General features: G+C 33.5%; 1 long non-coding RNA gene across 1 annotated transcript; it reads left to right on the forward strand.

Annotated features, from left to right (window-relative positions):
• Nucleotides 1-4,409: 4,409 nt before the first annotated feature.
• On the forward strand, nt 4,410-16,406 carry LOC136038459 (uncharacterized). Its single transcript, XR_010620213.1, has 2 exons — nt 4,410-4,498; nt 15,750-16,406. It is a non-coding gene; the product is annotated as an uncharacterized LOC136038459 (long non-coding RNA).
• The last annotated feature ends 7,792 nt before the right edge of the window (nt 16,407-24,198 follow it).

Raw genomic sequence — 24,198 nt, forward strand, 5'->3', positions numbered from 1 at the left:
GACCCGGCTCAATAGTAACCAAAACTCTAAAAAATTTAATTTCGATATCAATAGCTGCATCAAAAGAATCGCATTTTAATGCTGATTTTAAATATTTAAGTTTCGTCAAGTTTAGTCTTACCCATCAAAAGTTACGAGCCTGAGAAAATTTGCCTTATTTATGAAAATAGGGGGGAAAACCCCCTAAAAGTAGTAGGATCTTAACGAAAATCACACCATCAGATTCAGCGTATCAGATAACCTTGCTGTAGAAGTTTCAAGCTCCTATCTACAAAAATGTGGAATTTTGTATTTTTTGCCAGAAGACAAATCACGGGTGCGTGTTTATTTATTTTTTTTCCAGGGGTCATCGTATCGACCAAGTGGTCCTAGAATGTCGCAAGAGGGTTCATTATAACGAGAATGAAAAGTTCTCGTGCCGTTTTTAAGTGACCAAAAAAATTGGAGGGCATCTAGGCCCTCTCCCACGCTCATTTTTTTACCAAAGTCAATGGATCAAAATTTGGAGATATCCATTTTGTTCAGCATAGTCGAAAACTATAATAACTATGTCTTTGGGGATGACTTACTCCCCCACGATCCCTGGGGGAGGGGCTGCAAGTTACAAACTTTGACCAGTGTTTACATATAGTAATGGTTATTGGGAAGTGCACAGACATTTTCAGGGAAATTTTATTTTGTTTGGGGGTGGGGCTGGGGGGGGGGGCTATGTTGGAGGATTTTTCCTTGGAGGAATCTGTCATGGGGGAAGAAAAATTCAATGAAAAGGGTGCAGGATTCTCTAGGATTACTATAAGAAAACAATGAAAAATAAACATGAAAACCTTTTTTCAAATGAAAGGAAGAAGTAGCATTGAAACTTAAAACGAACAGAGATTATTACGCATATGAGGGGTTCTAAAAATACTTTAGCCTAAAGAGTGAGGTATTTAGGAGGAGATAAATACCTTGCTCTTTATGCTAAATTATTTTTAGTAATTTCAACTATTTATTCTACTGCCTTTCTGATTCGGGGGTCATTCTTAAAGAATTGGGACAAAACTTACGATTTAGTGTAAAGAACGAGGTATTAACAAGGGTACAAACCCCCTCATATACATAATAAAAATATAAGGTTATGAAAGTTTGTTACGTAAGTTAATTCTTAAGTTACGTATATTTTTTACTAATAAAAAAGTTCGTTAAAAATTAAAAGTTCTAGTTGCCTTTTTAAGTAACCGAAAAATTGGAGGGCAACTAGGCCTCCTTCTCCAGCCCGTATTTCTCAAAATTGTCTGATCAAAACTAAGAGAAAGCCATTTAGCCAAAAAAAGAATTAATATACAATATTCATTTTAATAATTTATGTGCGGAGAGCCAAAACCAAACATTCATTAATTCAAAAACGTTCAGAAATTAAATAAAAAAAAATTGATTTTTTTAGCTGAAAGTAAGGAGCGACATTAAAACTTAAAACGAACAGAAATTACTCCGTATATGTAATGGGTTGTCTCCTCCGCAATCCCTCGCTCTTTACGCTAAAGTTTGACTCTTTGCCACAATTCTACCTTTTAAAACAATTAAAAGCTTTAGCGTAAAGAGCGAGGGATTGCGGAGGGGACAACCCATTTCATATACGGAGCAATTTCTGTTCGTTTTAAGTTTTAATGTCGCTCCTTACTTTCATCTAAAAAAATCAGTTTTTTTTATTTAATTACCTAAGGATTGTTCTGGGTACCCGGCTATTTGACTATATTTCAAACGATGGACTGTAAGGAAAATGTGGTTGAATCCCGCTTTCTAGGACAATAATAAAAGAAAGGATGAGATAGGTAGGGCACGTTCTCTGGATGAAGGATCTTAAGCCAGTAAAAGAACACAAAATCTTATGGGGAACAAATAATCGTTAAAATGGAGATAAGTCCATTTATTAAAGAGATGGCTAGGGCACGTTCTGCGAATGAAGGATGGCAGACTGCCGAAGATTGTCCTTTATGGCCAACCGTCTAGGGCTAAACGGAAAGAAGGTCGTCTTCGTCTGGGGTGGAAGGATGTTATAAAGAAAGTTTTAAAGGAAATGGGAACCTTCTGGGAGTGTGTAAAGAGGGAAGTTTTGAGTATATTTGGATGGAGGAGGAGCGTGCATAGCTGGGTTGGCCTTAGGGGGCCTGGTGCTCCGGTTAGTTGTTAGTAGTAGTAGTAGTAGTAGTAAGATGGTGGTGTTAAAAAATAATGAAATAACGCTGTTTGTGACACTAATGATAATATATTATAATTAATGATAATTAATGATAACCATTTTGTACATTACAAAAAAATAATAATTAAAAACAATACATGGAAAGTACATGACTTTTCACTTAATCTGCGCCACAGCGCTATCTAGCACTGTTTCTCATGCTAATAATAATGTAAATCCTTTTGTACTACATTCAAAAATAAAATAATTATAGCTAAGATTGGTAACAAAACAAACATACAACTCATTTATGGTACATTCTCTACAACCATCTCTTCAATAATAAGGTGATGGGAGAAAAAACATAAATAATTAAATAACAAGACATGAGAGGTACATGGCTTTTTACTTAATCCACGCCACAGTGGTATATAGCACTATTTCTAATGCTAATAATAAAGAGTAGGCTTTTGTACCACATTCAAAAATCTATCCGTAAGACCAAGATTGGTAACAAAACAAACATATGACTCATTTATGGTACATTTCTATACCATCTCTTGAATAAGAAGGTGATGAGAGAAAAAACTTAGATAATTAAACGACGATTCCTGAATATAGCTAAAATAATTTTGGAATATAGCTAAAAAAAAGATTGAGGTTTTCGACCTGTGTAAATTTCAAATGCCTGTAACTTTTGATAGCAACATTTTAGAGAAACTTCTAAATATAAATATTTTTATCTTATAGAAACCAAATATGTAAGGAATTTGCGGGTACCGTTTTAACTTTTTAAGTTGTCCTTTGCATCCTCATTCGACACCCATTAACAATAATGTTTTTTTTTCAAGTTTTTTGTGGTTAATAAAGGTTTGTTAAAATAGTTTCTATAAAACCCTAACTTTTTCAAACATCTAGCACTAGTCAATGAAGAAAATTCAAAGCCCAGGCCACTTAGGTTTATTTCTTGTCTCTTTTCAAGCGTTTTTAACTGATTGACTCGGTCATTTGCCGAAAAAAAAAACTTCAGCTAATAAACACACGGAAAGATTTATAGGGATTGCGATTATAACTTTGAAACTATCCTACACCACCCCGACGAAGGGGCCAGCGCTCACTAGAGTTGTGTCACTAAATTTAATCTAAAAGTCAATAAACAGTAGAAAAAAAATATACAACAATTTTTTCCTGAAGCAAACAGTTATTTTTTCTTTTGGAAAACAGCTGTTTGCTATTTGTTCCTGTAAAAATAGGGACCCAACAACCGAAAAGTCCATTTGAGGCCCGATGCAACGGAAATGAGTCAGGAGGATCTTCATTTTATTTCAAGAAGAATTAAGGCGTTATATTTTGATAAAAAAATAAATTTAACCACAAAAGTCAATAAGCACATGTGAAAACAGGGGACATATTCCTTGGTTTTAGATATCGAGATACACATTAGACACAGGACATCCAGTATAAAACAGTAGAAATTATATAATTATATACTCTAAAAGAGGACATCAACTGAAGGATTTAATATTCAGAGGTAAGTATTATGGGGAACAGATGCGAAAGGTTACTCAAGAATGATTTACTCGATTCAGGAATGGTACAAAACTTTTTACTTAATCCGTACCACGCCACTATAAAGCACTGCTAATGATACTAATAATAATGTAAAGGCTTTTGCGCCACATTTCAAAATTAGTACTTATGACTTAGATTGGTAACAAAACGAACATAAAGCTCATTTATAGTACATTTCTATAATATTATTATTTCAATATTAATTATTCAATATTATTTCAATATATTTCAATATTAATTTCAATATTATTATTTCAATAATAAGGTGATGGAAGAAAAAACATAAATAATTAAACAACAGTACATGCACATGGTTTTCTATTTAATCCGCGCCACAGCCCTATATAACACTCTTTCTGATACTAATAATTATGTGGCTTTTTTGCCACCTTCAGAAAATTGGCGTATGACTAAGATTGGTAACAAAGCAAAAATGAACCAAAATCAAACGCTTTGAATTTACTAGAAATAATTACTAATTATACTCTGCCCAGAAAAAACAAAAGGGTGAATGGGGCTTTATGTTCAGAATGTCTTTAGAATTATTAAAAAGATAATTCGTCACTAAAATCAGTCAACTTTTTATGAATTTTTGAAAATAACTGAGGGTCTATGCTCTTTTCAAGGTGAATTTACGCATGATTTTACTTTTTCTGCTCGAAAGGATGTCAAATTAAAAGTGACCAAGTATTTTTGATAAAAGAACTTGTGGTCTAGGTGTTCATATTACTAGATGTGATTTATCTCGGTAATGTTAACACAAATATGGTAAGTAGAGCATTTGTTGCCTTCTTAGGAATAAGTGCCGTTTACAAAATTTCAGATTCAGAAAAGTGCCTCCAAATTGTTTGTCGGATTCGCAAGCTGCAGGCAAGAATTGATTTACTATTCAAATTACTATCAAAATTCAAATTCAATTACCATTATAATTTCTATTACTAGACAATAAAAAGTCAATCAACAGCTGAACCATAATAGTGAATTTATTGTTTTATTTTTGGTTAATCATATTAATATTATTATTAATCCTAGTAATAAGATTTATTATTAATCCTAAATATAAATTACTACTACCGTTCAATTACTATTCATTAGCAAAAAGCAGAATTTGATTTACTAGGATAGACAAATAGATTTACCTCCCCTGTTTTTTTCCTGGCCATAGAGGCTTACGGGGAGTCAATGTTGAAGTGATTTTACTGTAAATTTATTGGTTGAACAAATTTATTAATTGATTGATTAATATCAGCTACTTTTGCAATGTCTATAACAAAAAAAGTTACACATATAGAAAAAACTAGAAGAAAGCCCTAGATTCTACAATAAAGCATTTGAGATATACTGACCACGAATCAAAATCACCCTTTGGAAAAATCATTTAGTAACTTATACATCACTAATTATGATTATTTAGACCATAATAAATTATTTAATAGCTGAATAATAATATTAGTCATAGTAAATCAATTTATTAATGATAATCATTATTATTAATCATAACGACGAATTACCATTACTATTCAATTACCATTAGTCATCAAAAAGCAGGATTTGATTTACTAGGGTAGACAAATAGCTTTATCAGCTCCTTTTGCAACGTCTATAACAAACAAGAAAAAACAATTTTAAGAAAACACTGAAGGAAATCTCTAGATCCGTTTAAAGCGTTTTTGATATATTGAACACGAATCAAAATACCCTTTAGTAACTTATGAATCGTATAAAAATCCTTCTCTATATTCCAAGGTTATCCAATAAAACCGATCCACGGTTCTTGAACTCCCAAACGGCTATCACTGCTCACCATAATTCACGGCAGAGAGCTCAGACCTCAGAATTCATATAATAAATTCGTAATTCGTAATAACAATTCGTAATAATAAATAACAATAAATTATAAAAATAATAATAAATAATAAAAATAATAGTAAATTCGTAATAATGAATTCGTAAGCTCTTTACGAAGATTCAACAGATGAGTCAAATCTTCACCATTTTATCCACACGTTGGACGAGACACGAACACGAACAAGACACGAATAAGTATGAATTTCGCAAATTTTTCTTATTATAAGTTAATTACGATAACAAAAGAAAGACTGTACCTGTTCAAACTATGAGCACTAACTAATGATACTAAGGGTATTAAGGTGTAACTTTTAGGAAATTTTTAGGGGGAGTTGCAATTGAACGAAAAAACTGTATGCATGCAGGTTTTGAAAAGGGTATATAAACAATATCATAGGCAGAAATACTCTATAATAGCTAGATAAATCATTTAAACCCTGAAAGGAGCTAATTTGACTCAAAATTAAAGTTCTAGTGCCCTTTTAAGAGTAAAACAGATTGGAGGGCAAGCAGTCCTCCCAAGTCCATTTATTTTCCGAACACACCCAGTCAAAATTTTGAGAGAGCCATTTGTTCAGCATAGTAGAGCAGTCCAACAACTATGTCTCTAGGGATATTGGGCATGTCAACCCCCTCTCCCCAAAATTATGCGATTGGCCCATTGTGCTTCAAACCTAAATATTGCTTTAAAACTAAATCAAAAGGCATTACACATCAAGAACGACTGGGGGTATTAAGTTGAAACTTTCGGGGCTTCTACTCTTACTACTTCTGCTCTTACAATTTAAATAAATAAAAAGAGCGTAAGAATATCTAGGCTGTCAAAGAGCATAGATAGAATCTCTTGGGAATTATATTAAGTTTCATTTTTATTGTCAACTCGATTAGGTATAAAATTAAATTAAAACATACTATTTGTGTCAGGATTAAAAATTGATGAAAAGGTTTCTCTAACATACAAATAGCAAGCAAAACTATGGATTCTCAAAGACAAAACAAACGAAGAGATATAATATTTTCCATGAAAAAGACTTTGTCAGTAAAAACGAGCAAAAATTATTTTAAGAAACTTTTTCCACATAAAAGTTTTTAAAAGAAAAGTAAAGAGCTCCATTAAGCCATGTAAGAGCAGAAATAAAGTCAAATCTTCCAAGCCTAAAACTGTCACAAATCACTATAGATAAATAAATGAAACTCAATACGAACATAAATTGAAATAAATAGCCGAATCAAACTCAAAACGAGCAAAAAATGACAGGAATAGGGCTCATAACTCCATGACTTCTAAAGGACCAGGATATAATTTGCACTTTACTCAAAACAAAATACATTTTAAATGTTTTCACTTTTTTACTTTAATAATAGAAATTTATTAAAACTTGAAGGAATAAATATCAGTATATATAAATTAAACTGGCATTCTACGGTCCTTTGTTTTTTTTTTTTTTTTTTTTTTTTTTTTTTTTTTTTTTTTTTTTTTTTTTTTTTTAGTAAAGTTGCAAATTATTTTCTGGTCTTGAGAGATCATCTTAGTTATCAGCCCTACTCGTGTTATTTTTTGCTCGTTCTGAGTTCTGCTCGATTGTTTATTGTAATTTCTGGTGGCCTTGATTTTTTTTTTTTATGTATATATTTAGTGATTTGTGATAGATTTACGCTTGGAAGATTATTTGACTTTGTTTCTCCTCATTTTTGGCTTAATGGAGTTCGTTACTTTTCTGTGAAAAACTGCTTTGTGGTAAAAGTTTTTTTTAATTAATTACACTAAAGAGCGGGATAAGGAGGGAACAAAAAATCTCATAAACAAAAATTTTCATTTTTTTTAGGCTTTAATATTGCTCTTTACTTTCATCGGAAAAAAGTTGTTTCCAAACTGTTCGTGACCACGAACTGTAAGTAAAGAGCTATACGGCTTAATTGTAATCAAAACACTAAAAAAAAACAACTAAATTTGATATCAATATTCGTCAAATGAATTGCCTTGTTATGTTGATTCTAAATATATAAAATTAACTAAGTTTATTGTTACTCATCAAAATCTAAGAGTTGGAAAAAATTCGCCTGTTTTCAAAAAAAGCGGACAAAACACCCCCTAAAAGTCAAGCAATCTTAATCAAAACCCCATCATCAAATTCAGCGTGTAAGAGAACCCTACTGTAGAAGTTTCAAGCTCCCTCCTACAAAAATTGTGAAATTTTGTGTGTTTTTTTGCCAGAAGAAAGATCACGGAAGCGTATTTATTTGTTTGTTTACTGTTGTTTTTTTTCTTCTTTTTTGGTGGGGTGTAGGGGGGTTGTTTTCTCTAGGGATGATTGCATCGAATGAATAGTCCTATGGTAATTGGAAAGGGCTTATTAGAAAAGAAATTAGAAGGTCTAGTGCCCTAGAACCTCCCTCCACCCACCCTCTTTTTTTCCTCAAGTTCATCCGATCAAAATTTTGAAATAGCAATTTTTATTATTGGGAAGTATACAGAATTTTTTTTTTGGGGGGGGGACTCTGCTCGAAGGATTTTTCATGGTCATAATTTTCCTTGGGGAGGGAAGTTTTCAGGGTTAAAATTTCCAAGGGATATATTTTACACTGGGGGAATTTGTAAGAATTCTTATACGGAACTTCATTTATTCGTCTTACGTTCTCTTTGCCGACTCAATTTTACATATAGATATGTTAAGAGGAATTGTCCGGGGCAGAATTTTTACCGGGTTGGACTTGTTTAAAGTAGTTTTCCGTAGGAGGAGAGGATTTTCCATGGTAGAAATCCTCCATGGAGGAAATTTCTACGGGATAAATTCTCCAGGGGGAATTATTACGATAACAACTTTCTACTAGGGGGAAGGGTAAGAGTGTTTATGGGAAGAATTTTTCCACAGTGGGGATTTCCTGTATGGTTTTCAAAGCAATCAGAAATTAAACGCTTTCTCAATAGAAGTATGCTAAAAAAAGATTTTCAGCCGGAATCATCCGCAAGAAATTTTCCGGGGGGAATTTTCAGCTGGAATGGAACTGTCACGGGGAAATTTTCCTGGTAGGGGCATTTTAAGTGGGAAAAACTTTCCATTGAGGGATTTTCCGCGGGGGGAAGGAATTGTCCATGGAGAAGGAGCCGGATTTTCCGGCATTACTTAAAAACGATGAGAAATTAAATGAAAAAAAAAAAACACGTTTTGTCAACTGAAACTAAGGATCAATATTAAAATATAAACCAAACAGAAACTATTACGTACATGAGGGGGTTTGCCCCTTCCTCAATACCTCGCTCTTTATACTAAAGTTTTTTTTTAGAACTTTAAAAAAAAGTTAACTATTCTAATTAAACCTTACGTTTCAAGAGCTGTTCTTAAAGAATTGGGATAAAAAGTCAAACTTTAGTGCAAAGCCTAGGTATTGAGGGGGGGAATACCCCTCAAGTATGTAATAATATTTGTTCATTTTATGGTTTGATATTGCTCCCTACTTTCGAATGAGAACACTTGTTTTAATTTAATTTTTATATTAGTGTCTAAGTTTCATGTTAAAGTGGGGCAAAAAATTTCCATCGTCAAAAGCCGACATTAAAAGTTATTGTAATAGCGACATTGATTAACTACTTTCGTTTTAACGGTATATCTTGTCTGACGATAAAATCACTTAGCCTATATGAATCTAATAAAACCAATCTACTAACACCTAAAATCTAATACTAACACTAAAACCTGGCACTAAATACTTGAAAAATTATTAAATAATTGTTAATGATCGAAAATGTATTTGTGCATTTAAATCACATTAAAATCCATTCATACACACTGGTGCAAACAAATTATAAAATAAAGGAGAAAATATTCATTTTTAAAAATTACAAACATACCTAAGAACAAATGAAATACACAAATTTGAAACATCAATATTTAAAAAGTCACACGAATCATTATAAAATGTAGTGTCAATTGGGGTGTACTGAGAGTTAAGGAACCGAGTAATATTTTGTCGGCAAACAGATACTTCCCTTTTTCTAAGGTCATCGAAAAACCTTCCTGCTTTTTTGCTAAATAATTGTGTTGGCTTTATTGTATTAATTTTTTTATTAAAGTATTTGTCGTTAGAGGCCCGAAAGCGGTGAATAAATGCCAATGTTTCAATATTCATCGCACTCCGTACTTGAGACACAAGCTTACAAGCTACGGACAAACCACAAGTGGGAACACAAGCCTTTAAATTGCAAATTGCATAAATTCGATGAACAATAAAACACACCTAATTTAAGATAAATATTCCGATGTTTCAGACAATTCGTAGAGAAAACATAAGCCGTTAAATCTACCAACAAGCTAACATTGAAAATTTCACGTTTAATTAAAATTAACATATTTCTAATTTCAACCCCAGGGGCACTGGAACAAGTATGATTTAGTTAAATTTTTCATTATTCCGCATAGTCTTTAGTGTAAACTTAAGACAACAGGGTATGAACAACCAAAAGTGAGAACATGAGCCATTAATTACAAACGTATCCATTTTTTTTCATGAATAATTAAATATGCAAGGCCTTATAACGACATTCTTATAACTGAGGTGTTTGGTTATATAGATTTTGGATAAAGGACGGCGTTCGTAAAGTTCGTAAAGCCGTTCGTAAAGTGTGTTTCCGTAAAATTTCCACCGCTCGTATGAGTTTGTACTTTACGTGCGTTTTGAGCAGCAAACTATACAAATTTCTGAAGCATTCCATATTCCGGAGAAAAGTCTTGAAGAAATAAGGAGCTTTGGGTGTGAGTATAGTTTAATGAGGCATAAGGGCTTGTTACATATTCTGTTTTCAGGATCAAGCATATCAAGATTCCCTTGTTTTTCCTATTTTCTTGTGAAGTTGACAGTTGTGCCAAAAATCCTGGCAAGAATTTACTCCCGTAGCACCCTAGATATTTAGTGCAAAATATGAAAACTAAATTTCAAACCACTGATGTCATATCTTCAGTTTCCTGATTCCACATTTCCAAATCTGTTTAAAAATTTTGCTCTGGAACTCTTTCCCTATTGGTCAACTTTATTTGCTTTACAAAAAAAGTTAACTAAAGTTTAGCTTTAATGCTTGCTCACGTAAAGGTTTACGGAAGGTTAACGAAGCAACTTTACGAACTTCGCGAACGACTTTACGAAGTTAACGAACGCCGTCCTTAAGCAATATTTTCTTGAGGGATAATGATGGTGAAAAATGTGTTCTCACGATAACTAGCAGAGTTATTATTATGCGGCTCAATTGTAATCAAAACACTAAAAAGAATTAAATTTGATATCAATATTTATCAAACGAATTGCCTTGTTATGTTGTTTCTAAATATATAAAATTAACTAAGTTTAGTCCTACCCATCAAAAGCTAAGAGTAGGAGAAAATTTATCTGATTTTCACAAAAAGCGGACAAACCACCCCCTAAAAGTCAAGGAATCTCAAACAAAACCCCATCAAGATTGTTCATGGGAAGAATTTTCCACAGAGGGGATTTCCGGTATGGTTTCCAAAACAATCAGAAATTAGACGCTTTCTCAATGAAAGTGTGCTAAAAAAAAAGATTTTCAGCCGGAATCATCCGCAAGAAATTTTCCCGGGGTCTGAAGTTCTGAAATCATTCAATCGGTAGTAGCGACGGTAGTATAATAGATTTAATCAGTCTATGGTAATTGATTGTAATGGATCACCGTAACAGCATTTATTAGCTGCATTTCATAAGGAACAAGAGGTATTGTATAAGAGACTAGAAGTATTCCATTACATTATACTGGCTAAATACCTACATTAATAAAATTTAACTAAATTAATTATTTCATTAACAAACTTTAATTGATGATAAAGGATTTATAAGGAAGGATAACTTAAAGAAAAATCAGTGTTTTACTGGATACTCAACCAGGGGCATATCCAGGACTTTTATGGGGGGGGGGTATTTTAGTTCGGGAGTGTTTTACAAAAAAAAAAAACTTTACAGAACGTAACATAAACTTACTGTATGCACGTTTGTTACTTTTTAACGATTCGTACAAAAATTGTTTTTTAGGGGTAGGGGCTCAATCCCAGTAGCCCCTCTCTCCTTCAGTAGATACGACCTTACACTTGGGTTGTTTAGTTATATTATACCTGTAAATGCCTGTTTGATCGAAATTAACTAGAACTAAATGACTAAGTAACTAATGCTAAATATTGCACCATTTTATAAATAATATTAGCAGTAATTTATAAAGGACAATTAACGTTTATATAAGGGTTGCAAAAGGATAAAGAGAATAGCTTTATAAGGAATAGCTTTATTTTGTTGCATTGTATTGATGAATTATTTCTTAATTAATTTTTAAAATTCAATTCTTTAGATTTGACTGTTTCAAAGCCGACATCTCTTTCTCAAGCCCATATACAGAAAATTAAGAAATGAATTGCTGAATTTTTACCAAAATGTTACAAGCAGCACGATTTCTTGGGGGCAATCTCTTCGGAAACTCTTTGAATTTTCTTATTATCAATAACACATTGTGAAAGTGTCAATGACTCTTCGGCAAACTGTTGACCCAAACTCATTTGCAGTTGCGTCACTAATTACTTCCGTTGCGGTATATACAATATTTTGGCTACTATTTTGTTTTTTACAATCTAAGTATGTTACTATGTTGCTGTGACCAGGAGCGTCAATTAGGATTGGGCTGGGAGGATCTAGATGATTTTGCTTTCCCTTCTCGATTTTGAACAATATCTGTTTTTAACATTTTAATTAAAATATGCCTTCTTCTTTAGTAATTCAATAAAAAAACTGAAAAGACAATGCAATCTTTTCCCCTACTAAAACTGTTTTTACTGCTACTAACAACTCACCCCAGCACCAAGCCACCTGAGGCCAACACAGCTGCACACACTCCTCCTCCATCCTAATCTATTCAAAGCTTAACTCCCAACACTCTCCCAAAATGCTCAATTCCAGTAATTTTAAAAAACTGAAAAGACAATGCAATCGTTTCCCCTACTAAAACTGTTTTACTGCTACTAACAACTCACCCCGGCACCAAGCCACCTGAGGCCAACGCAGCTGCACACACTCCTCCTCCATCCTAATCTATTCAAAGCTTAACTCCCAACACTCTCCCAAAATGCTCAATTCCAGTAATTTTTAAAAACTGAAAAGACAATGCAATCGTTTCCTCTACTGAAACTGTTTTTACTGCTACTAACAACTCACCCCAGCACCAAGCCACCTGAGGCCAACGCAGCTGGACACACTCCTCCTCCATCCTAATCTATTCAAAGCTTAACTCCCAACACTCTCCCAAAATGCTCAATTCCAGTAATTTTTTTTATGACCGCTTTCCAACCCACCCAGCGACGACCTACTTTTTGATTGGCCTTATATGGATGGCCGAAAAGGACGGTCTTTTGCAATCTTTTCGATTGGCCCTATATGGATGGCCGAAAAGGACGGTCTTCATTGGCAAAATGTGTCCTAGCCATCTCAACCTTTATGTTAATATAGCCGAGAAAGCAGGATATAACCACATTTTTAGTAAAGCTTACTCTTTGAAATCCACCTAGTCAAGCGGGCACCCACAACAATCCGTAGGCCCCTTGAACACTTGAAACAATCCCCTTGAAAACATTTAACAAACCTCCTCTGTTTTTTTCCAAAATGGCCGCGTTTCAGAATTGAACTTGACCACAGTCATCACTCTAGCTTCCAATATTCCTATCCTGCTTCGCATATTTGTCTTATTTACTTTCAAACCTTTTTCAACTGTGAAAAAACACTCAGGACCTTGGGTATTCTACTTGCAGCATCTTTATTGCATCTACCATCTTTACTAATCATACTACCCAGGAAAGTGAAGCTATCCACTTGATCTACCTTCTCTACATGATACAAAACTCATTTTAACCCCCCTCCCTCTTGTACATTTTTATAAGTCAGCCCCACTGGCTTTGAGTTAACTGATTTCTTGGGACAATTGATTGAACCAATCGTAGCAACAGAAGTTTAAGGCTAATGTAGGCTAATGAAGACACATCTGACAAAAAATGTCACGTATCACCTTTTGAACTAACAATAACAAAGTATACAATAATACAGCTATGAGTAAACTATACAGCTATGAAAAAATAATATTATACGACTGTACTCTATAATTAGATTGCAGTAGGAAGATATAAGCACTTGCCATTTTGACAAAACCTGTTTTTGTTGCATCTAATCCCATTCCACTTTTACTTTTCTCTATAGAAGAATTTTAAGTTTCTTATTCCAATAAAAATAATTTATTTCAGTTTATAAAATCCGTTGCAACACTGTCGATGACCAGAGTGTTACTTACGTTTCTAATATACATTTAAATTAAAAAAAAAACGAGTTTTGAAACTGAAAATAAGAAGCATCATTAAAACTTAAAACGAACAGAAATTAGTATGTATATGAGAGGGATTGCCCACTCCTCAATACTTCGCTCTTTACGCTGAAGTTTGACTTTTTGTTCCGATCATGTAAGAATGACTCATGAAACACAAGGGGTATTTAATTGGAATAATAAACTGTTTTAAAAGTTCAAGAAAAATATTAGCATAAAGAGTGAGGCATTGAGGAGGGGGCAATCCCCCTCATATACATAGTAATTTATGTTTGTTTTTATTTTACAGTAGGGTTCTCCGATTCGCTAAATCTGATAGTGCGATTTTGATTGAGATCACTTGATGTTTTAGGGATGTTTCTCGCCTTTTTCAAAACGTTGGCAAATATTCTCAAGCTCGTAAATATTTATGAGTAAAATTAATCTTGATGAATTTATGTATTTTGAATTAGCATCAAAATTCGGTTCTTAATAAATAGCTCTTTTGAAAGTACTAAAAATACTTTTTGCAATAAGAGCGAGGTATTGACGATGGGGTGAACCCCTCAAATGCGCGAAAATTTTTCAGTTTTAATGTTGCTCCTTACTTTCAGTTTAAAAAACTTGGTTTTTAAATTTGATTTATAATCTTCTTTAAAAAAGGTTAAAATAGGTCTAAATAGGTAAAATAGGTTTAAATAGGTTAAAATCTTCTTTAAAATAGCCAAAATAGGTGTAGTCCTAGTCAACAATCTCGCCTATGCTGACGACATCGACCAGCTCTCTACAACGGCCACTGATCTCCAAAGACAAGCAGACTGTCTCAATGAAGCCACAAAACCTTTTGGCATAAAAATTAACGCCAAAAAACGAAAGTTATGGTCACGTAACGCCAAAAACAAGCAGCTACTCCTTCCTTAATGATTGACGGCCAGCCAGTTGAAACGGTCGACCAATTCGTCTACCTGGGTAGTCTCCTCACAGCGGACAATTGTCATACCTCCGACATCAAACGCCGCCTAGCTCTTGCTAGCTCCAGTTTTAAAAGGCTCACAAATATCTGGAAATGCCGAAACCTGTCGAACCACCTGAAAGTTCAACTTTTCAACAGCCTGATTATGCCAATTGCTATATATGGGTGTGAGACCTGGACCCTGAAGATCGAAAATGAGCGAAACCTACTTGCATTCGAGATGAGATGTCTCCGTCGCATCGCAAGAATCACCCACACTGAACATGTGACCAATGAGGAGGTGCGAAGACGGCTGAAGTCCCCCGACACAATCCTAAATAAAATCAAACGACAACAACTGCGATGGCTCGGGCATGTCAAGAGAATGGACCACGACCGTCTACCAAAAATCTCCCTCGAAGGAACCATAGACGGATCTCGACCATGAGGAAGACCTCGCATGAGGTGGATTGAAAACTTTGACCGAAAGCGCATCGTAGAGTTGACTAGAAATGCACACGATAGAACAACGTACCGAGTCCTAGTTCATGACCTGTCAAAAGAAGTGGCCCCAAAACGTCCCGCGAGGTTGGACGGGACTTAAGATAAGATAAGACTTCTTTAAATAATGCTGGGAAATCCAGCATCCCCTTCATGGAAAAATTCTCTTCCCCGTGAAAAGCTCCTCCATGAAAACATCCTCTCCCATAGCACTCTCCAACATCCTCCCCCAAAAAAGATCCCCCCATTTATTTATCTAGAACTTTTTGTTATTATCTTTGTATTACCTTTTCTCATTCTTTAGAGTTCACTGTCGTAAGCTCAGCTATTGGTGTGATTGGGATTGATTTTTGTATTTTGACTTATAATAAATTGTTCCATTTTAGGTTATTTTGAAAATTGTTGCACTTTTACTCCCTTTGATCATCTGTGCCACTAGCCTGCCACTGAAATGTAGCGGAGTATCCACAAAGTTTGACTGCACTATGAGATTAAAAAAGAAACTAGCCATGAATGGGACACATATTATCAGCCCACGAATTGTCAATGATGAAAATTTATTCGAAGGAGAAATCCCAGCCGATATTAATCAAGTTAACGAATTCCTTGTTGATGAGGATGGAACTTTCCCGATTGAGATTCCACCCCTGAAAAGCAAGAAAAAATATTTATTTCGTCCGACTATTCCACCAATACCAACTTTACCTTCTGCTGCACCTTTTAGTAGGGAAAAGCATTTCCGTGGACCATATATAAATAGCAAAGGTGAACCCATACCATTTTTAAAAAGAGTTACGGAATTTTTTTATTATCCTACCCATGCCTCAATGAAAAATGAAGTAAATAGAGAGGATCTAAAAATTGAACCCGGGTTTGATTTGAGATCTCTCTAAAGAACAGCCAGATCTTCAGAAATACTCTACGTAAAGTTTACAGAAGAAATAAAAGCTTTGCAACCTATGACTAGATAAATTAAAGACCAGAGGATTTTTAATTTTGAAGTTTCTATATTTTTATGTTTTGGAATATAATTTTATTTCTTTTTTTTTTGTTAATTTAGTTGAAACGGATAGCCGAAACGGATAATCAACCATAAACGTCGTATTGATTCTTTCATATATGGTTAATTCATAATTATAAATAACTAGCTATTGGTGTGGCGCTTGGCGCCACCCCAACACCTAGTTGGTGGGGGCGCTTCGCGAAACCCCCAAGCCCCCCCCCCCGCGCGCGTAAGTCGTTACTTGCCATATTAGTTACGCGCCATTGTAGTTGTGTCCCTGTGTCCCACCTGTGAATATAGATAGATATATATATATGTTTTTAACTACGTAAAACTTGCGAATATACAACATTCTTCGCTGTCCCATTGTCTGTGCATATAAATAGATTGTCAGGTTTACCGACTCTTGAACATGCAACATATAATTGTCCATGGGAAAACAATCCGTATTCAGATCTATACCGCATTTTTCTAATGATTGCCCTTGGGCTTTGTTGATGGTAATTGGTAATCGAATATTCCCTGTGCCCCCGTCGTCATTTATATATCCCCCATGTGCCCTTCCGGCGTCCCCGTTGTAGTTGTGTCCCTGTGTCCCGGTCGTCATTTATATTCCCTGTGTCCTGGTCGTCATTTGTGTCCCAATGTTTCGGTCTGTAATTTCTCTTTGAGTGTCTCGGTCGTCATTTATATTCCCTGTGTCCCGCTTGTCATTTGTTTCCCGGTGTCCCGGTCTGTAATTTCTCTTTGAGTGTCCAAGTTGTCATTTATATTCCTTGTGTCCCGGTGTCCCGGTACGTAACTTACGACAATAGATCAATTGTGTGCTAACTTTGTTCACGATCCCATTCTACACATCTAGAAATAGAGGCAGTACGATTAGGTGAAGGCATTCCCAAATGCTTGAGAAGTTTGTTTTCAATAGATAAGTACAAATCTTCAATCATAACTAAAGTATAGTTATAAATTCCTGTTGTAAAGTCCATGGTCATATCTGACCTTTCTAGCCGTATTCGGTGGAGTATATTCTTGGCCATTTACGATTTGTATTTCTCCCATAACTCTTTAGAAGATGAAGGAGAGCAGCTTTTGCCGGAAGACACGGGCCATAATGTCATGTCTATGAACCGGCGATTGTCCAGGATGTAAAAGCTGTTGTATCTAATCCCATTTAATATTAAAGTGATAGCTGTCGGTTCCATCACAAAATATGATAGGATATTGTAGGGCATCGTAGTATCGATGAGTTTAATAAAAACTTCTCTTTGAAACGCCTTCTTATATACTTATAATGACGTCATATACAAAGCCTTTGACGTCATATATAAATCACCGACCATAACGATTGCCACTTCGTTGATAGTTGCGCATCAGTTGGCATCAATTCGATTGCTGTTTTGAACAGAGGCACTAAATTATTATTTATGTGGAAAAGATGTTGCAACTGGGAAACAATAGTCCTTTCAACGTCGTTTTTTTTATCATCGGTATCCAAGTCAAAATCCCAAATCCAATCATCATCGCTATCATTTTCAGTTTAAACACGTTTTGACTCTCGCTGTCCAGGTTGTTCCAAGTTGCTCTTAGTAAGTGTGGTGATTGCTCTAGCACTTACATAGTCCTAGTAAGTGTGCTACCTTCCTAGAATTAATATGTTTATCAGAGTCTTTGCATTAATGTTTTACAAAGAACATGAGGGCCAAGTCCTTTTAATCAAAGATTTTAAACATCTGTACCTGGGGGGGAGGGTATTTCCAGGGAAACAAAAATACGAGATAAGAATTAATTTTTCATTAGGCAAGACTAGCTTAGGCTAATGTGTTAACCCTTTGAATATTTTTCTTTTTGGCTTCTAGAGCTTGATTTAGTCTATTCCTATCCATTTGCTGTTAAGTATCTCATAATATATTTAGTACTTCGAGAGTTACAGTGAACTATTTATGTGTGAACATTTTACCCAACCCAAAATTGTGTATATTATTTTGTGGAAACCGTGTGCGGTAAAAGTTTGTCACAAGATTCCTCCGTGGTACACAATGCAATGGTAGTGCGGAGAGGCGGGGCTGGGGTTGCGCGTAACATATAATGGCGTTACAAAAGGAAACTAATTGTTGAAGAGTTATTCCATTAATCTCGAGTCACTTTATATTCTTTCGTGTGCATGTTTTACTTTTTCTCAGCTTCATGGTGACCTCCCCCGTCCCCTAAGTGTTCCGCCATATTTCACCTCTGATTAAAAAATTATAATTTTCGCAATACCAAAAATCATATTCAAGTTTCTTTTACTCCTTGTGTAAGGTCAGATTTTAAAACTTTAATTGTGAGTCATATTGTGTGGAATAAGTCTTTGGCTCATTAGAAGCTATTTTATCTTTTTTCATGTATATATATATATATATATATATATATATATATATATATATATATATATATATATATATATATATATATATACATATATATATATATATATATATATATATATATATATATATATATATACATATATATATATATATATATATATATATATATATATATATATATATATATATATATATATATTGTTATTTCATTGAAGTCTATTTAATCTACTGAACTGCTTAAATAATTTAGTCTATTCAATCTATTAGTCTATTTAGTATTGTTATCTATAGTTTTTATATAGATAACTTCGAAGACCACACTGCCTTTCCATGACGAAAGTAAAACAGTTGAAAATAGGGATTATACCTTTTTATTGACAGTGAAATATAAAATTACTGAACTGGATATTTCGAACACATATACAGTGTTCATCATCAGCAGTAAGAGTTTTACTGCTGATGATGAACACTGTATATGTGTTCGAAATATCCAGTTAAATAATTTTATATTTCACTGTCAATAAAAAGTATCATCCCTATTTTGAACTGTTTTACTTTCGTCATAGTTTTTATTTTATTTATATTTCTTTTCTTCTCCTTTTTGCTCTTCTCTCTGTGAGTAAGAGATTACTAAATTTTTAGTTCTTCTCTGAGTAAGTGACTCGTTTATCTTCCCCCTTCTTTACAGGCCAGAGTCTTTTGGGGAATAACAAAATGTAATATTGTATGTGTATTTCATGATGAATAAATCTTATCTTATCTTGCTACATTTTCAAAAGCAGCTTGGAAAATATAAATTACTTCAAATAAGAATATGAACACCCTCTCACCTTCCTTCGAACCGGCTTTTTTTCGCGGAATGAATTAGCTAATAAATATTAATTTAGAATCAAGTTTTTCTTAAATAAATCCCCCTGCATCTGTGAATGGTAATCCCCCACTCCCCAGGAGAAGAAGTTTGCCTGGCCGGATATTACTGAAAACTTAAAACTTGAGGCATTGTGATTAATTGTGACATTTAAGATGTTCGCAAAAAAAGAAATATTATTCGTTTTGAGTCAAATTGTTTTCCAAAAAATTGTAAAGACAAATAAAAGAAAACTTGATCTTTCTTCTCAAAATTTAATGTTCAACTGAATTTTTTTGCAAAATGCTCAAATTGATCTGTTTATCCCCCATCAGATATTGGTAAAAAAAAAAAGTCCAGCAACAACTAAAAAGCATTAGTAGTCATCAACTTATGACCAATAATAACAATAACAAATCAGCAGATTCAAGAATAAATTCTGATCGGGGAGTTCAAAATATCAGTGGCTATACACACACCATAGGTGAAAAACAGTATTTATACTTCAGTTATAATTTCTTCTGCAAGGAATAGTTTAACCTATATCAAAGATTAGGAGCGGCAGCGCAATCCACTCAAGGCCCTACTGTTACAAACACGGTTATTTTCCATGATATGAGAAACACTCGTATTTGCGAGTTACCTGTCATCTAAAGTTTTAATATGCCAAGCAGCTTTTTGATACTAGGTAGCACTTTGACTTTTCAGTAAAAGTGAGAGAGGTATATATGGGAACAATGAATTATATGGGTATATATATGGGTATATATGGGTATATATATGGGTATATACCCATATATACATATTGTATATATATGCCATATATACATGGGTATTATATATATGGGTATAATGAATTATATATGGGTATATACCCATATATACATATGGTATATATATGCCATATATACATGGGTATATATATGGGTATAATGAATTATATATGGGTATATACCCATATATATGGGTAAATATGGGAACAATGAATTAAGAATACTTTTCACAGCAGAATGATGGCAATGGGCAGTCTCAAAAATGATGTATAAGCTTAAAAGTGTCATTCATCTCAATTAAATATAGCTGGTGGTATTAAATGTAGCTAATGTAGCAGAGTATGTCTTATAAATGCACCTAAATCACTCTAACGTGTCATATGTGTCATCTCAATTGCCTTAGAATTGTCACCAAAAACTCTGATTTGGTAAAATGGTATCTATGAATGCTCTTAATCAAGGAAATGTTGCCAAAAAACGTTTATTTCCCGTAATATTTCATAAAAATCTCTTTAAACATAAAAAAATTGTTTACAATTGCTGTGATCTAATAAAGTCTATTCTGTGAGATCTTCTTAAGCTTTTTCTGTGTTAATGATGTAAAGACTTATGAGCGTCAAGCAATTCTGATTTTATTAGCTCTGTTCCATCGCACCTGATCCTGTTTTTTGTACTTATCTTGTGATTCAAATAGGATAGAAACCGGTTATTAGGCTATTTTAATTGGAAAAATCAAAGAAAAAAAATATGAGAGTAACAGTTTCGGAAAACCGACAATTTTTTTTATAAGAACTTGAGGTGATTTTGAGGCAAAGAATCCCGCCTTTTACCTAACAATTCGTGGTAATGAACTATAAGTAAGGAGCGACTCGGCACAATAGTAACCAAAACCCTAAAAAACGGAATTTTAATATCAATAGATACATAAACAGCTTATTATGCCCATTCCAAATATATAAGATTCTTCAAGTTTATGTTACCAATCAAAAGTTACGAGCCTGAGAAAATAAACCTGATTTTTGAAATAGGAGGGAAACATCACCTAAAATTAAAGGAATCTTAACGAAAATCACAAAATCAGATTTGACGTATTTCATTTTTGTTTTCCCAGAAGCGATCGTATTGAAATAATGGTCCTATAAGATAGAGAGAGTTCATTCGAACACAAATCAAAAGTTCCAGTGCCCTTTTTAAGTAACCAAGAAGATCGGAGGGCAACTGGGCCCTCTCCCATGCCAATTTTTTTCCCCAAAATTGTCTAATCAAAATTTTGAAATGGCCCTTTTTTTCAATATAGGTGAACGATCAAATAATTATGTCTTCACTAGCTGTTGGGGTGGCGCTTCGCACCACCCCAACACCTAGTTGGCGGGGGCACTTCGCGTCCCCCCCAAGCCCCCCACGCGAGTAAGTCGTTAAACCTCATATTAGTTACGCGCCATTGTAGTTGTGTCCCTGTGTCCCACCTGTGAATACAGATATATATATATATATATATATATATATATATATATATATATATATATATATATATATATATATATATATATATATATATATATATACTAGCTGTTGGGGTGGCGCTTCGCGCCACCCCAACACCTAGTTGGTGGGGGCGCTTCGCGCCCCCCCAAGCCCCCCCGCGCGCGTAAGTCGTTACGCGCCATATTAGTTACGCGCCATTGTAGTTGTGTATATATATATATATATATATGTTTTTAACTACGTAAAACTTGCGAATATACAACATTCTTTGCTGTCCCATTGTCTGTGCATATAAATAGATTTTCAGGTTTACCGACTCTTGAACATGCAACATATAATGGTCCATGGGAAAACAATCCGTATTCAGATCTATACCTCATGATTCTAATGATTGCCCTTGAGCTTTGTTGATGGTGATTGCTAATCGACCATTCCCTGAGTTGCCATCGTCATTTATATATCCCCCTGTGCACCCCGGCGTCCCCTTTGCAGTTATATCACTGTGTCCCGGTCGTCATTTATATTCCCTGTGTCCCGGTCGTCATTTGTGTCCCGGTGTTCCAGTCTGTGATTTCTCTTTGAGTGTCCCGGGCGTCATTTATATTCCTTGTGTCCCGGTGTCCCGGTCGTCATTTATATCCCCCTGTGCCCCCCGGCGTCCCCATTGTAGTTGTGTCCCTGTGTCCCGGTCGTCATTTATATTCCCTGTGTCCCGGTCGTCATTTGTATCCCGGTGTCCCGGTCTGTATATACATTCGTTTTTTAGTTTTGTTTTTCTCCTTTATTTTTTTCCTTTTTTCTTTTTTTTCTTTTTTAGTTTATTTAGATTTTTAGATTTTTTAGTTTTTTTATTAGTTTTTAGTTTTTTTGTAGTTTTTACCATTTTTTTAGTTTTTTTAGTTTTTTTTTTTTTACTTATGTCCTGGTCGTCATTTATACTCCCTGTGTCCCGGTCGTCATTTGTGTCTCGGTGCTTTGTTGATTGCTAATTTATATTATATTTATATTTTTTATATTTATTAATATTTTTTTAGTTTTCTTTTTCTCTTATTTTTCAGTTTTTTCCTTTTTTTTAGTTTTTTCTTTTTTAGTTTTTAGTTTTTTTTAGTTTTTTACCTTTTTTTAGTTTTTTTTAGTTTTTTTAGTTTTTTAGCTTTTTTAGTTTTTTTATTAGTTTTTAGTTTTTTTTTAGTTTTTGCCTTTGTTTAGTTTTTTCAGTTTTTTTTAGTTTTTTGTTTTTTACCTTTTTTTAGTTTTTTTTAGTTTTTTAGCTTTTTTAGTTTTTTTCTTTTTAGTTTTTTTTGTAGTTTTTACCTTTTTTAGTTTTTTTTCTTCTTTTGTATTAGTGTGAAATAATTCAGACGTCATATGCGGACAAACACGACGTCACTCGACAGACAGACAGACAGACATAACCCAGAAAACAACTTATTTTTATATATATTTATTCATATTTTTTTAGTTTTCTTTTTCTCTTTTATTTTTCAGTTTTTTCCTTTTTTTTAGTTTTTTTCTTTTTTAGTTTTTAGTTTTTTTTAGTTTTTTACCTTTTTTTAGTTTTTTTTAGTTTTTTTAGTTTTTTAGCTTTTTTAGTTTTTTTATTAGTTTTTATTTTTTTTCTAGTTTTTGCCTTTTTTTATTTTTTTCAGTTTTTTTTTAGTTATTAGATTTTTACCTTTTTTTAGTTTTTTTTGTTTTTTAGCTTTTTAGTTTTTTTTCTTTTTAGTTTTTTTTGTAGTTTTTACCTTTTTTAGTTTTTTTCTTCTTTTGTATTAGTGTGAAATAATTCAGACGTCATATGCGGACAAACATGACGTCACCTGATCCATCCACAGATCCACACACAGACAACTTACCTATAATACCTAGATCAACTCCTGCAGACGAAATGAATGCTTGCCTGAAAAATTCTAATTTATGGGCACACGTAAAAACATTTTTATTAATATTTTTTTAGTTTTCTTTTTCTCTTATTTTTCAGTTTTTTCCTTTTTTTTAGTTTTTTCTTTTTTAGTTTTTAGTTTTTTTTAGTTTTTTAGCTTTTTTAGTTTTTTTCTTTTTAGTTTTTTTTGTAGTTTTTACCTTTTTTAGTTTTTTTTTCTTCTTTTGTATTAGTGTGAAATAATTCAGACGTCATATGCGGACAAACACGACGTCACTCGACAGACAGACAGACAGACATAACCCAGAAAACAACTTATTTTTATATATATTTATTCATATTTTTTTAGTTTTCTTTTTCTCTTTTATTTTTCAGTTTTTTCCTTTTTTTTAGTTTTTTTCTTTTTTAGTTTTTAGTTTTTTTTAGTTTTTTACCTTTTTTTAGTTTTTTTTAGTTTTTTTAGTTTTTTAGCTTTTTTA

Source organism: Artemia franciscana, chromosome 18 (genome assembly GCF_032884065.1).
Source record: "Artemia franciscana chromosome 18, ASM3288406v1, whole genome shotgun sequence".
Classification (NCBI taxonomy): Eukaryota; Metazoa; Arthropoda; class Branchiopoda; order Anostraca; family Artemiidae; genus Artemia; species Artemia franciscana.